Source organism: Arachis duranensis, chromosome 6, assembly GCF_000817695.3.
Source record: "Arachis duranensis cultivar V14167 chromosome 6, aradu.V14167.gnm2.J7QH, whole genome shotgun sequence".
Lineage (NCBI taxonomy): Eukaryota > Viridiplantae > Streptophyta > Magnoliopsida > Fabales > Fabaceae > Arachis > Arachis duranensis.
The window spans coordinates 18,434,021-18,440,623 of NC_029777.3; positions in this window are offsets into that span (position 1 = coordinate 18,434,021).

Below are 6,603 nucleotides of genomic sequence, written 5' to 3' on the forward strand. Positions count from 1 at the left end.
CGGCAACTTGGACACACCCTATGTGGAGATATCTAGAGTACCGGGCATGTTCTCTAACAGATTGTTTGGTCAGAAGATGGAATTCCTCACCGGAATCTGGTCCAAGAGGAATGTTGTTTTCAGCGGTTTTGATGATATAGTCTAATTTTCTTTTGTTGTCGTCAGGGACATATAACTCATCTTGAGGGATTTTTGGTATTTCCCAATTGTCAATGGCTTGGTTGATATCTTTGAAGCAGACTTCCTCTTCAAAGATATTGTGTTTGGGGGAAAGTTCCTCAGGATGAGCCACTTTCTCGATGAGGGGATTGGAAGAAGAATGAATTGGAGAGGAGGAGGAGGAAGACGGAGAAGAAAAGGAAAGGCGTTTGGAGAGAGAGCGAAAGAGTTTAGACATAATTTCATAAAATCTGATATCATTGCCCTCCTTTGGTTTAGAGAGAACATGTAAGACCCAGAACCTTTGAAAAGTATTATTATGATCAAGTCTCAAATCATATGGTTATTTATAGCTTTAATTTCAGAAATTATTTTATTAAAGGTAATTAAGGCAAGTTTTGATTTATTAGACTTGAGATGATTTATGATTATTATCCAATTTTATAATTATTGGATTATTTCCTATATTTAAATTATAAGGTTGATAGTTATGAAATAATGAGGATTTTATATGATTTGGATTAGATAAGTAATATTTTAAATATTAGTACTGCTATTTTGGAAAAATAGAGAAATTAATTATATTATTTCTAATTTTTAGTTCTGGGTTTTCTATTGAAAATGATTTGTAAAATTAATGAGCAAATAGCGTTTTTCTATATACAATTAGTGTTGGGTTTAATTTGGGTTTCAATTACTTTATTACCCTTACTTTTATTTGAAATTACAAAATTACCATTGAACCTAATTTTTGCCCTAATCCTAAAACCCAACACACATAACCTTAACCCTAAAAACCCTACCCGGTTCCCCTAACCCAGTTTCCCCACAACTGCTGCAGCCCCTCCTTTCTAACAGCAGCGGCAATACATAGTTTCCTTTGATTTCCATGAAAGAGAAAAACTGAGGCAGAGAGGGAGATTGAGACTGAGTTGCGGCAGAGGAGAGACGGAAGGAAGCTCATCGCGTTGCCGTCGCCTCGCCGCCGCGCCACCGCGCCGTTGCCGTCGCTGGAGAAGCTTCGCGCACCGCTGTCACTCCCTGGCGCCACCGCAGAAGCCGCCCTCGCCAATGCCATGAATCGCGAAGAAGAGAAAGGACGCGCTGCCTTCGCCACTGTCAATCTATCGAAGCTGGCATGAGAGAAGAGGAGGAAGGGGCGTTGTCTTGCGCCGTTGCAGCCGCACCTGGGCACCACTGCTGCAAGCTCACGTTGCCGCGTCGCCGTGCCATCATCACCATGGATCTTCTCTGTTCACGACCTGAGCTAAGGGAGAAGAGATGAACGCGTCGAAGAGGGGCAGAACTCGGGTCTCGTCGCCGCCGTCCATGGGGCCTCGAGCTGCGACGCTGTCACCGGCAAGAGGGGGAAGACGCGAGCTGGAGGAGCAAGATGAGTCCTTCTACCTCTGATGTTTCGGTCCGCTGAGAAAGAGCTATCGCTGCCGCGCCTGGTCGCCGGAAAACCCCGCTGCCGTTGCCGAAAAACTCTGCCGGTAAGGGTTTTGAATTTGGTCTTCATTTGTTTAAGATTCTGGAAGCTTTAACGTCTCTATATGTGGGTTTCAGGCACCATTTCTGGAGTCCGGTCACCGCTGCTTCTTGAGGTGGCTGCCGGGCTGCTACTGAACCAGTTCAGAGACCGCTGCTGTTTCGGTTCAGCCGCTCCTTCTTCAGTTCGGTAAGCGTTTTGATTTGAAAGCCCTTTCGTTATTATTCTGTTATCTCACGCTGAGGTTTGTGGCGTTAATTGCTATAAGATTGAGTTCGATTGTTATATGTTGCGATTAGAGTTGTTGAGACTGTTGCGAAAGTGGCGTGGAACTGAGGTTTTGGCAGTCAGGATTTTGATTGTGATTTCGAGCTGAGGCGAAAAGGACTCTGAGAGACATTGGGTTATGGAATTGCGTTTTGAGGTAGGGGCGCTTTCCAAAAACTATGTTTTATGTATTGGAATTATTACATATGGATACTGATGTGAGATATTGTGTATTTGGTGATTGTAATTGCCTTATGTATTATTTGATTGACTCGAATGATTATGGATGTTGGTTTGGCTGAATTGTTGTGCGGCTTTGTGAAATGTAATATTTTGAAGTTGATTCTTTAAAGATTTGAAATATAAGTTTAATCCGTTGAGGATTGGTTTGAATTGAGTCAATTATTTCAATGATGTGAGAAGTCAAATGCACTTTTGAATTCAGCCTGGTTTACTTTAATTGACTTGGTTATGGACAAATGATTTATTGCCGAACTGATTCTTTAAAGCTTTGGAAATGAGTTAAATCGATTGATATTGAGTTGATTTTGAGATGGTATCCTTGAGATACGCCACTGAGGCGATTGTTGGATTTAGCCTGCTTTAAATTGATTTCTGGTTTTGTGTTGTTGAAAAGGAATGAGGAACGGTTTAGTTGGGACCCGAACCGGGTGGCAAAAGTCCAAGTTTTAGGGGAGGTGCTGTCGAAATTTCTATAAACTCTTAGTTTTGTTTGAAAGTTATTTAAGAAATGTTGGATTTGAGAAATTGTATTAATTGATTTATTAAGAGGATATTTATGTTTTCAAGCTTAATTTATTTAATGAACTTTATGCGTTGAGTTTGGCTTATTTAGAACTGAACTATTTTTACCGTTTGAATCACTGAAGGAAAGAATGATGCTCTAATATTGATTTCAATATAAAAAGGTGTTTTTAGTGAATTTTTAAAGGAACCTAGACTTTTGATTGAGTAATCAATTTTGAACCATTTTGGAAGAGTTGGAAAAATGGGTTCCAAAAAGAAATCTGAACGCGGTTTGATTCAAATGAACCGGTTCCATTTCAATGAGTTGATAAATGAACCGGTTCCGTTTCAAATGAGTTAATTTTTGGACCGGGTTGGAACTTGTGATTTTGTATGGTTCAGTTTCGTGATAAATTTAGTTTTATTTACTTGAACCGAGAATATATGATTTTAAGAGTTTCAATGAATTTTAAAGAATTGATGTAAGATGACCTTCCCTAAAGACTTGGGACTCTGCCGAGGAACTTTTGTTATAAAATCCTATTGTTGTATGGGTGATTTCGAATACTTTGAAATAAATCTTTAACCTTCCATGGTTTTGGAAGTTTTGGAAAGAGAATGCCGATGGTGGCTTTGTTTTAAAAAGAGAACTCACTTTGAGTAAATTTGGCTTATGAGCACGAGATGATTTGAGAAACGAGATTTCTAAAGCCAAGGCTGAAAAGAGTTGAAACTTGATTTCAAAGTGAAATGAATAGAGAAAATGATTTATGGCTTAAATGCCGATTCCATGAATTTGATGATTTTGAATGTGGAAGTGCTGTTTTGTTGTGAGCCGGAATGGCTGTGTATGATTATGAAAATTGGCTGGTTCTGGATTGAACTGTGAGCCAAAATGGCTTGAATGATATGAATATTGGCTGGTTCTAGATTGAACCGTGGGCCGGATGGCTGAGATGGATGTTGATCCATGATTGAGAATGAAAGCATTTATGCTGAGACACTGATAAGTTGTGATGTTGCACTTCCACTATCGGAGATAAGAGTTTCCCTGGGAGGAAGCAGTGGCTAGCCACCACGTGCTCCAGGTGGAGACTCGAAGCTCTTTTGACCCTATGTCGTCAGGGTGGCCGGGAACTGTGAAATTCCCGGATGAGCTCACCCCCATAAATATTCACCAGTGAGGGTGATGGATATGGATCATGATTATGATCAAGTTTATATTGAGTATAGCTCGAGTTGGGGAGACACGACAGAGGGACAGTCCAATGGTTAGCTACCAGGACTTGTCGGGTTGGCTCTATAACCGACAGATGATATCATCAGCCACTAGGGACAGGCATGCATCATATGCATCTATGTGACATTGTTTGGGTGTGCATATTGTACTTGGTTTGCCTATGTGATTACTTGTGATTACCTGCTACTTGTTCTACTTGCTGTAACTGCTAATTGTTCTACTTCCAATAACTGTTTGTTTGTGTTTGCATCTTCCTACTTGTGTTTGCGTTTGGAACTCTGTTGGATTGTGGTGGATTGGTTATGGTTGGATTGTTTGGGCCTAGGGCCGTGGTTGAAATGAGATGGACCGACGGTTGATTTCGGTTTTGTATTTCTGGTTTGGAAAAGTATAAAAGGCTATTTTGGTTCAGCATAGATAAACCTTTTGAAAGGCTTTTGAATGTTGTTTTAAATGAACAGTTTCCTCTTTCAGAAAAGGATTTCATATTTATCTTTTATGGTAAAGCGTTGTTTTTGAAAAGAGGCATAAGTCGGTTATTAATCACTAGTACGGTTTATCTTCAGGTATCCTATTACAGTAATTCCCAAAAACCCTCTACTGAGAACCCTTTCGAGGATGATGTTCTCACCCCCCTACATTTTCCCCCTTTCAGGATATGGGCGCAGAAGTCGTGAAGAGTTTATTTTGTTATTGAGATGCTCTGTGTTGCTTTAGATTATTATTTTTGTACCCTCGCCTTTATCTTGATTTATTCTATAAGAGGGATAGGAATTGTATTGGGTAATGATTGTAATATTATTTATATATATGTATGTATATATATATATATATATATATATATGGATGTACTCTTTATGAGTTTCTGTATGTTGTATGATATGTATGGATGTACGTTGTATAGCAAAAGTATTTTTGAGATGCGGTTTTGCGGTTTAAAGTTTTAAACAGGCTCATATTTTAGTATTAAATAGAAAAAGTGTCGTCGTAATGTCCGAGCTATCAGAGTCGCGCAGCCGGAAGCATGAGCTTTGGTAGTTAGGGTGTTACAGAACATATATATTATCACTAAACTATCACTCAAATTTTTGAATCTGGGGGTTTTAACTCTTTTTTTTATCCTTTAAATCCATAGCCACCAGGAGTTCTTACATTTGGATCTTATCACTTTCAAGGACATCATCAAATTAGCCTTACTGCCCAAACTCCAGGGTCTTACTGCTACAGCCCCTTTGAGTGATAAGATTAAACGGCTTGTACTTCCAGATTTAAAGCATTGTTTCATATGTACAAAATTTAAGAACATGAACAGTAAATAAGAATATGAACAGTAAATTCCCAGATCCATGAACCTCAGAGATAGTTTAATGATAATATTTATATTCCTACTTCCCCATCAAGCTCTGATACCAGTTGGCCCTTGAACAAAAGAACATGAACTCTTATTTGATGCTATAGAGGCTATTGACAATCCAGAACAAAAGAAAGACTTCCTTTTGAAACTAAAAAGATCTTTACAAAAGGAGAAAAAATCCAAAAATTTGGTCCTTAGCAATAAATATGATGTCAAACCTATTTTCAAAAAATTAGAAAAAAAAACAGGCCTTTCATACAACAAGATGGTTTTTTGCTTCTAAAACTATATATATTAATGTACTAAGATACATCTGTAACTGATGAATTTTTTTGGTGTTGATTCCTTGAAGCATTGAACGGTTAATTATTGAAGCTGATTGCTTGGGGCATGATTAAATCTTATAGTTTATTGTTGAAGCCTTGATAATTGATTAGTTTTTGGGAGCTAAAAGTTACTATTGAGGCATTGATTAGTTGTTGGGTTGTATTGTAACTGGATTGCTGGTAATTTTTAGGTATGGATGATAGTATCAACCAAGAATTAGCTAGGAATAATAATTATATTAGACTATAATTACGGTTTGATATGTTTATTTTTATTTTATATTATTTTATTATAAAACGGTTTCTTTGGTTTTATATTATTTTGAATTTGTTCCTTACTCTTGATATACTTTGAGGTCTCTGGAGGTTATGCCGATGTTTTAAATTGTATAAGTGATCATAACCTATGCTGATAGTTTTTCTTATGGACACTCAATACACAGAAGTAGATTTTATCTTTGGAATCTTTTGACTATTACCTCATCGATGAAAAAACTTTATTTCTATCCATAGCTTTTCCATTGTAATAGCTTTTAGCCTTGCTTAGATGATACCTTTCAAAATCATCCCATTGCTCATAAACCTGCCATGACTTAAATTTTCAGAGAACAATGTTATTTAATATGGATGTGCAGCTGATGAGCGGATAATTTATACGCTTTTTGGCATTGTTTTTATATAGTTTTTAGTAAGTTTAAGCTACTTTTAGGGATGTTTTCATTAGTTTTTATGTTAAATTCACATTTCTGGACTTTACTATGAGTTTGTGTGTTTTTCTGTGATTTCAGGTAAATTCTGGCTGAAATTGAGGGATTTGAGCAAAACTCTGAAGAAGGCTGACAAAAGGACTGCTGATGCTGTTGGAATCTGACATCCCTGCACTCGAAATGGATTTTCTGGAGCTACAGAACTCCAATTGGCGCGCTCTCAACGGCGTTGGAAAGTAGAAATCCAGGGCTTTCCAGCAATATATAATAGTCCATACTTTATTCGAAGAATGACGACGTAACTTGGCGTT